Source organism: Barbus barbus (genome assembly GCF_936440315.1).
Source record: "Barbus barbus genome assembly, chromosome: 3".
In the NCBI taxonomy this organism is placed as follows: domain Eukaryota; kingdom Metazoa; phylum Chordata; class Actinopteri; order Cypriniformes; family Cyprinidae; genus Barbus; species Barbus barbus.
Window position 1 is genome coordinate 43334145 of NC_136731.1, and position 9900 is coordinate 43344044.

The following is a 9900-nucleotide window of genomic DNA, read 5'->3' on the forward strand; positions in this document are numbered from 1 at the left end:
TACTGTTATAAAGTGTCATGAAAATAAGTATAAAATGTGATGCTTTGTTTTTGAAACAGAAAGAATTGATAGAGAGAAATTAGTGGAAGAGAGAGGACACAGAAATATAGACAGAAAATTAACAGGGATCCACACAGAAGGGAGGAGATCCTAAGAGAATAATGCAGAAAGAAAATACAATGATGAAATTATGCTTTAAAAAAAGTAGCCATATAGTTTTTAAAAATTGATTCACATCTTAATCATGCACATGCAGAGGGGGGTGCGGTGGGTGCTTGAGCACCTGGCCCTTTTCCCTTTGATGCCCAAAGTGCCCTTTTGTCAAGGCTTTTTTTTGTGTGTGTGTGTAATTAAATGCCCTTTTGTGAAGGCCTGCCCAATCTAACTATTAGTAAAATGAATTAATAATAGTTTAGCCGTAAATTAAATTATCCACATGATGACCTTTCACCTGACGATCTTATCCGGGACGATCCCTCACCTTTAGGATGCCTTCAATAACGTCCGCGGCTGCCGGTAAGTGGAGTTCTCAGAGGAGCGTGTGCTTGTAAACTTATATTATTGAATTATTAGCGTGAAGAGATCATGCACAGTTGTTTTTTATATTGTTGTGTGTATAGACTTGAGTGCGGATTTTGAGGAGAGTGAGGAGCAGGTGATCTTGTGATTTGTCTTGATCTGGAGATCTGTGCGATAACTGATATCCTTATCATTCACAGGAGAGTGGAATCCGTATGCTCGGGAGAGCAGGAGTCCTGGAACATACGCTGGAGATTCTATGAGGTAAGTAAACACAGGTAAGTGCATACAGAGTCAGGTACCGTTCGTTATGGTGAACCGTAGACCAGACGATGAGTGTCAGAGAGCGTGTGGAGTTTATAGGAGTGCTGATGAGGGTCCGCAGGTGCAGGTGATCAAAACTCAAGGGGCACGGGGATCTGGTGATTGTTGATGACGGCGGGGACTGTGAACAGGTGATTGCGGTTGATGGCGGTGACTGTGGCTATGACTCTCTGACACTACCCCCTCCTCCAGGGGCGTCTCCTGACTCCCTCATGCGGCGATGGGGGCGACCACGGCCTCTGGGTGCGGCACGATCTGGATGAGTGCGATGGAAGTCCTGTCACAACATGGGATCAAGGACAGCGTCCCGGGCCACCCAGGATTGTTCCTCGGGCCCATAGCCTTCCCAGTCCATGAGGTATTCCAGCTGGCCTCCACATCGCCGCGAATCCAGGATGCTGTGGACTTGATACACGGATGGTTGGTCTAGTAACTCAGGAGGAAGAGGCTCGTCCGGCTCGTGTTGATCTGATGGGGAGAAGAACAAGGTTTGAGCAGGGACACGTGAAATGTGGGATGAATATGGTACCTGGGGGGGGGGTAGTTGAAGATGGTAAGTGACCTCGTTGATCTGCCTCAGGATTTTAACGGACCAATTTAGCGGGGACTCAGCTTCCTACAGGGCAGGCAGAGTCGCAAGTCACGGGTGGACAACCACACCTGGTCTCCAGTTTGGGAAATGGGAGTTGGGGCGTGCCGAGCATCTGCGAAGGTCTTGTGTCTCTCACTGCCCGCTGGAGGTGGATGTGGGCTGAGTCCCACATTCTTTCGCTCGCCCGAAACCAGTAGTCAACAGCTGGAACCTCCGAAGGCTCTCCCGTCCACCGGAAGAGCGGTGGTTGGTAACCGAGTATGCACTGGAAGGGCTTGAGGCCGGTGGTGTTCTGACAGAGGGAGTTTTGTGCATACTCGGCCCACGGGAGGAAACGGATCCAGCTGAACTGGTCTTCTTGGCAGTATGCCCGAAGGTACCATCCGAGTTCCTGGATCTTGCGTTCAGCCTGGCCATTAGTCTGGGGATGATAGCCGGAGGACAAGCTCACCGTGACTCCTAGTAGTTGGAAGAAAGCCTTCCACACTCGGGAGATGAACTGTGGATCGCGATCTGATACAATTTCCTCAGGCACTCCAAAGTTCCTGAACACTTGATGGAAGATGTGTTCTGCAGTTTCCAAGGCTATAGGCAGTCGATGGAGGGGAATCAATTTACAAGCTTTCGAGAAGCGGTCCACTGCTACTAGTATGCAGGTGTTCCCTTCCAATTCAGGGAGATCCGTCACGAAGTCAATTCCCAGATGAGACCAGGGCTGGTGTGGAATTGGGAGTGGTACGAGTTTGCCCACCGGCAGATGACGTGGAGTAGAAGACATGGCACAGACTAAGCAACTACGGACATACCGGATGACATCACGGGACATACTGGGCCACCAGTACCGGGCTTGAAGGAGTGAGAGGATCCGTTGGCTGCCTGGATGTCCAGAGCCCGGTACCTTGTGAACTAAGCGCAGAAGGGCTTGTTGCTGGGAAGACGGCACGAAGATCTTCCCTTCTGGGCCTCCCAGCGGAGCAGGTTCGGTGAGTTGTGACGGCTCGGGATCCACAGGGGAATCAGATAAGTAGAGACGCGATAGCGCGCCGGCCTTGCAGTTGCTGCTTCCCGGTCGGTAGATAATGGTGAATTCAAACCAGGTAAAGAAAAAGGCCCAGCAAGTCTGTCTAGGGTTGAGCCTCTTGGCTTCACGGAGGTATTGGAGGTTCTTGTGGTCAGTGATGACCGTGAAAGGGTGGTTAGGTCACTCCAGCCAGTGCAGCCACTCCTCCAGGGCCAGCTTGATGGCCAACAGCTCCCTGTTCCCAATATCATAGTTTTGCTCCACTGGGGTTAGTTTCTTAGAGAAGAAAGCACAAGGCTGGAGGCTAGGAGGCTCACCAAACTGCTGAGACAGCACGGCCCCGACTCCCGTGGTGGAGGTGTCTGCTTCAACCACCAATGGGATGTGTGGATTAGGGTGGCGAAGGATGGGTACTCACAGTAATCACAGGGGAATCGCTGGGGTAACAGGAGTCCTGGAAGATACGCTGGAGATTCTATGAGGTAAGTAAACATAGGTAAGTGTATACAGAGTCAGGTACCGTTCGTTATGGTGAACCGTAGACCGGACGGAGTGTCAGAGAGCGTGTGGAGTTTATAAGAGTGCTGATGAGGGTCCGCAGGTGCAGGTGATCAAAACTCAGGTGACTGGGATCTGGTGATTGCGGTTGACGGCGGTGACTGTGGCTGTGACTCTCTGACACTGTCCTTTAGTGTGACGTAATGTCCTATGGTGTGACGCACATAAAAGAAACAGAGATTTGTTTTTATCTCAAAATATCTTAAAAAACAGTTGAGTATTGCAATAGGGGAGATACAAATATCACTCAACTTACAATGGTATAATTTTCAGCCGTTTTGAACAAATGACAGCAAAGTCTTGCTGTCAAAGTTTGTCTTGAAATCGTCCAACAAGTCATGGGGGGGGGGTGATGTTAGTTATAATTTCAAATTAAATAAATAGCATTATATGAAAATAAATGTCTAACAATGATTATGTATTATTAAGAGTTGATTTTGTTCTTAATTTTTGTTATGTCACACCATAGGACAAATCTATGGTACAGTTCAACTTAAATGTTTAAAAAAAGCAGTGAAAGAACTGATGAAGTTAGTGACCCTTTATAATTGATTGATTTTTATTTTATTGCAGGCATAATTAAAAATCTGATATTTTAAAATGAATTGTCCTTCTGACAAACAGCTGTAAAGATAAATATATGGTTGAATTTATTTATTTATCTACGCTGTAATATTGTCTGTAGTGATTGAATGTTGATTGAATTCTGTTGATGGATTCATTCATTAATAAATTTGTATTATATATTTCTCTAATTCAGTATAATTACAGTGTGTCTGTAGGTGTTTGTGAATCCGCACCTGTGCTCTGATCCTCCAGGTGTGGAAATACTCTTAGAAAGAGCTGTAGTGTTTGTGAGAGACTGACAGGTGAGCAGTGAGACAGGTGTCCTAACCCTTACTCTCATCTGTCAAATACTGCCAGTATTTAGATGCATTAACCCATGAACAGAATGCATACTGTCTGTTTCAGATGTTATTTTGACTGTAACATTTGAAACATGCATTTCTGTGAAGCTCCTTTGAAACTGTAAGTAATGTGAAAAGCGCTGTACAAATGAGCATGAATGGATATACATACACTAACTTTAATTCATAATTTGAGCTGTTTTGTTCTGGAACAGGAAGAATTTTTTTTCTCTATTTCTTCGTCAATCCCTCCATTCTGTACATTCTCCCACTCTCTGCTGAATATTAATGATTAAAGCTCATTAACATGTCATCATCTTCAGAGGGTTAATAAAGTCTGGGGGTTCGTGACCCCTGTTGACCCCCTCTCTCTCTAGCTCTCTCTTTCTCCACCCATCTTTTAATAAATCGATGCAGCTGCGTAACGCTTAAATGGGTCCCCGTCTCTGGGATGAATCCTGCTTTTGTGTCGTCTCTCTTTCTGCTGGTGGACGGGTGGCAGTGGTGTGGTGGGGGGCAAAATCTTGGACAGGATTCCTCTGCAGCTGGGGAAGAATGGATGGAGAGAGAGAGCATGAATGCTCCATTGTGTGCTCACTTCATATCTGCACCGACTGCCTCCGCCAAGAGTCCAGTTACCCCAATTGTGTTGGAGAAACATCTATAGGAAGCTGATATGGGGTTTCAGTGGGTTTAATGGGGGTTTGGGGTGGAGGAGGGGAAAGAGGGGGGAAAGAGAGAGGGAATTGGTTACCTGGTTTTCAGGTATGCGTAAATCCTTCTCCAGCAATATCCCAGCTAACAGGGAACATTCTTAAAACGTTCTCTCAAAGTTATAAACAAGCGTTCCCCCAGGAGCGTTAATGGAACGTTAGTTTAGTGTTATCTAGACTTTAGTAACGTTCTCAAAACATTCTCTGAAAGTTATCAACAAACGTTCTTCCAGTAACATTAATCAAACAGTCATTCAAAGTTATTTGCTCTTTAATAACGTACTCAAAATGTTCTCTCAACGTTTTGAACAAACATTCCTCCAGTAGCTTTAATAGAGCATTCTTTCAGATTTGTCTGGACTTTAATGTTAGCACAAAAACAGTATTTATACATCATTCACGGATTTCTTTTTTTCCTGACAAGTTTTAATTTAGCATTAAACGTTAATTCTACTTTCGGAATGTTCAGAACATTTAAAAGTACCATTCTTATAACGTTTGCAAAATGGTAAAATGCAACGTTCTCTTAACATTAGTGTAGCCCATTAATGTTTTTATCTCAAACATTGGAGTTTGACGTGTTCTGGAATATTCAGAGAACATTGTAAAGTAATGTTCCTTTAATGTTATTATAATTATAAAATGGTATTTTCCCTTAACATTTGCGTAACCAAGAAAATAATGTATTTAAAAAAACTGGATTTAGAACAAAATTCATACTTAAAAACTGTAAGTTTTGAACATCAAAATGTGCTGGCATGGTTTTTTCAAGGTTATGAACAAACGTTCTTCCAGTAACATAAATAGAATGTTCATTCAAAGTTATCTGGTCTTTGATATTGTTCTTAGAATGTTAGCGCGAAAAATCATTTCTTTATCGTTGATTGAACATTTTAGTTTTAGAACTTTCAAAGAACATTCAAAAGTAGCATTCCTATGTTTTCAAAATGGCAAAATGGAATGTTCCCTTAGTGTTCAAGTAACCAAGAAACATTTTAAATACTGGATGTTTTGAACCTTTATGCTGACATTAGTCAAACATTCTTAGAGCATTTTTGAACAGAATTGGTTACCAGGTTTTCAGGTGTGTAAATCCTTCTCAAGCAGTATCTCAGCTAACAGGGCATGTTCTTTAAACTGTATGTTTTGAACACTCAGGGAACTTTCAGGAATAATGCTAATGAATATGGTATCTCAAAGTTCTTATGTTGTTTGCTGAGATGCTGCTACAGGTGTGCTCACCAGAGAAACAACCCAAAAGGATGTATGTGTATATGGCAGATGTGTTTAAATGCAGATGGACTGTATTTATTCCATATTTACTATGAAACTATGTCATTGTTCTGTGCACTGTGAAACAGTGAGCATTACTGCACATTATTACTGGAATATGCAACATTATTGTCACATGACCTCATTATGTGTCATGTGAGTGATATTATCACGGTGAAAATAAATCAGGTTATTTTGCTTTTTAATTGAATTTGGGGTAAAAATGCCTAAATTGCAACATGGAATAATTAACTAATTTGCTGGATAGGAAGGGAGATTTTGAAAATTACAGCTGGTGTTTCTGCCAGTTTATTCACACTGGAAACGCAACATCAGCTCAAGTGTGCAAGGCATTGTTTGTGACATGCACGTAGTAGATACTCCAGAAATAAGAAGGTTTGTTAGTGGCCAAATTTAATGTAGCATTATATTTGCTTTGTTTAGATGATGAGTCATTTAGACAGATTCATCTCAGAGCAGAAATTGTGCTTTTAAAGAGCTCAAGACCTCAAATTTTACCCGGCACAACTGAGCTCCACTTACAATGTTAGTCAAGGTTTTTTTGATGGTCATAATTTAGTTTTTTGGTGATTGTTTCCACCCTCTTTCTGACCCTAAACAAGCTGTTTTTTGTTCCTTCTGCACTTTTAAGACTTCTACATAGAAGTGTTAGAATACTGTATTTTCAGTCATGTTGATCCAAACCAGTATGCTTTTTTATGTTTTGTAGAACATTGCTCTTTTCCTCACAATAACACCCTAATACTATGCTAACATAGTAGCTAAATGTTCTTCAGAATTTCTCCTGTTCAGCATTTGTGTTCAGTTTCTCACAGGCCGTTGTGTTTAACTGAAGTCACAGGTTTGAAATGGGAAACACACACCTGCTGACCTTCTGAGTTTTAAGTCAAATCTCTGGGTGGATTGAGTTCTGAAAGTTACAGCATTAATTTATTCAAAAGATGAAGGAAAGTTTGATTCTTCATGATGGCAATCTTTAATCATTAAATGAGACATTTGAGAGTTTGACAAGTTATTTCCAGCAAATATGATTCACAGCATTTGTGCCACATTAAAATGTCTGTCAGTGCAACATTTGTGATATTTACTTGACAGCAAAAAATAGATGTTTTCACAATATACAAAATATGGCCAAAACTATATATTTGCTGAAATATATTTTGGTAAATACATTTTCTACAAATGTATTTCTGGGTCATTTTTCTATATTTTGGAAAATATATTTGAAAAATATTAATATCTTTAAAAAAAACACTAATAAATATATATTTTCCTTCCATATATTTTAATCGAAGGATATGCATTGACATGTACAGTAGTATGTCACATTTGAAGAAAACTTTATTTGTTGTCAGAAACGTGTAAATGAATCAGCACTAAATAAATAATAAAAAATAAACATTATTAAATCATTATAAATTTAATTTTGATGTGTAGTAGACCTAAATAAGGTTGATGTAAGACTGGAAACATATTTTCCCCCAAAATACATTTTGAAATGTATTATAGTATATCAATGTAAAACTAAATACATTTACATTTTCAAACATATTTCATTGAGCTTCATTATTTACAACATATATTTTAGCGTATATATATATATATATATATATATATATATATATATATATTCTGCAGAAACGTTCCCACACCAAAAATATAATACAGATATGTGCAATGTATGTATACTGTAAAAAGTGAAAATATTTTGTTCCTTGTTTCTTTCAGATCCCTTTAAATGTGTAACTTAAACACTTTGTGTTTAAACACTTTGTGTGTGTGTGTGTGTGTGTGTGTGTGTATGTGTGTGTGTGTGTGTGTATGTTGTGCTGATGGATGGACGGATGAACAGACGGAGAGGGCAGGAATGAGATTTGTGGGTGAGTTTGAGTCACAGCTGATAAAATGCAGAAAATGATGCAGAAGAATTCAGACGACAAAAGACTCTTTCTGTGCGCGTCTCTCGTTCTCAGGATGCTCTGGTGGAGCTCTCTCCCCTCGGGCCGCTGCGGGCCTTGTGACTCTCGTCTTGATTTCTGAGGGTCACGCTGGATGGAGGAGCTGCAGCGTTTCTCAGACTCTGGAGATCAGAGCATCTGATTCTCATGGCCTGGATCCTGCTGATTGATCTGTGATTGATCAGATCTGTGATGAGCAGCAATCACTCAGCTGAGACGCCATCAAATCAGCTTATTCTCACAGATTAATAGACATCAGTGATTTGATCTGGAGCTGTCAGTAGCATGACATGTTAGAGTAAAGAAGATTGTTTGTAACATATTTTAAAATTACACAAAGACCTGATAACTTACCCGGCATCTGTTGCTAGGGTGTTGCTGTGCAGTTTCTAGGGTGTTTGGAGTAGTTGCTGTAGGTAGTGCATTCTTGGTAGTTGATATGGTGTTATGGGTGGTTGCTATGGTGTTTTTGGTAGTTTCTAGTATCTTCTCAGTGGTTGCTAGGGTGTTCTAGGTGGTTGCTATGGTGTTTTGGGTAGTTGCTGGCATCTTCCGAACAGTTATTAATAGGGCTGGGTATTGTGACCAATTCTTCGATTCGATTCTTATTTTTATGGTTTCGATTCAATTCGATTTCGATTCGATATCGATTAGCTATCAATATTTCTTTTAAAATGTTAGTTTTGCAGACATGGGATCCATATTTTGATATAAATGCTGGTAACTGAAACTCTCCTACTTAAGTTTATTACTGAAATACACATCTACATTAATAATAGGGTGCACACAGTTGTTTTTTTTAGTGGAGCAATTCGAAAGATGGTGACGCCTTCAGGACGAGAGGTGAATATTCATATCCTCTTACGTGAAGCACGCGCATTAAGAATCGATTCGGGGATTTCCCGAATCGATATCGTTGCGTTAAACTGAAGATCGATTAAAATCGGAGAATCAATATTTTTTACCCAGCCCTAGTTATTAAGGTCTTCTGCATAGGATGTTCTGTCTCCTAGGGCTTTATATGTGGTTGTTAGGGTGTTCTGTGTGGTTGTTAGGCATTATGTGTGGTTGTTAGGCTGTTGTTATGCATTATGTCTGGTTGTTAGGGTGTTGTTAGTGGTTGTTAGGCATTCTGTGTTTTATTAGTGGTTGTTAGGTGTTCTGTGTGGTTGTTAGGGTGTCATTAGTCATTGTTAGGGTGTTATATGTAGTTGTTAGGGTGTTGTTAGTGGATGGTGGTGTGTTATGTGTGGTTGTTGTTTGGGGTGTTATGTGTAGTTGTTAGGGTGTTGCTTACAGTTGCTTGGGTATTTGTGTAGTTGTTAGGGTGTTCTGTGTGTTTGTTAGGGTTTTATTAGTGGTTGTTAGGTTTCTGTGTGGTTGTTAGGATGTTGTTTGTAGTTGTTAGGCATTCTGTGTGGTTGTAAGAGTGATATTTGTAGTTGTTATGGTGTTATGTGTAGTTGTTAGGGTGTTGTTAGTGGTTGTTAGGTATTATGTGTAGTTGTTAGGGTGTTGTTAGTGGTTGTTAGGCATCCTGTGTGGTTGTTAGGTTGTTGTTAGTGGTTGTTAGGGTGTTGCTAGTGGTTGGTAAGATGTTGTTAGTGGCTGTTAGGCATTCTGTGCGGTTGTTAGTGGTTGTTAGGGTGTTATTAGTGGTTATTATGGTGTTGCTAGTGGTTGGTAAGATGTTGTTAGTGGTTGTTAGGGTGTTGTTAGTGGTTATTATAGTGTTGCTACTGGTTGTTAGGCATTCTGTTGAGTAGTTAGGTGTCTGTTAGTCCCGCAGTCTCGTGTCTCTGTGATCTTTTGCTCTGTGGATGTGCTTCTGGTTCCTCCTTCAGTATCTGTGGGGGTTTTCCACCTGTTTTCTGATGAAAATGCTGCGTCTGATTACTCAGAATAGCATCAGCTCACACATGATCTGAGGAATCCTTGAGCACAAACACTCACTCAGCTTTAACTGTTAGAAGCTCTAGTGACGATTGCCTGAGTTAACTGCTGCTAATGAATC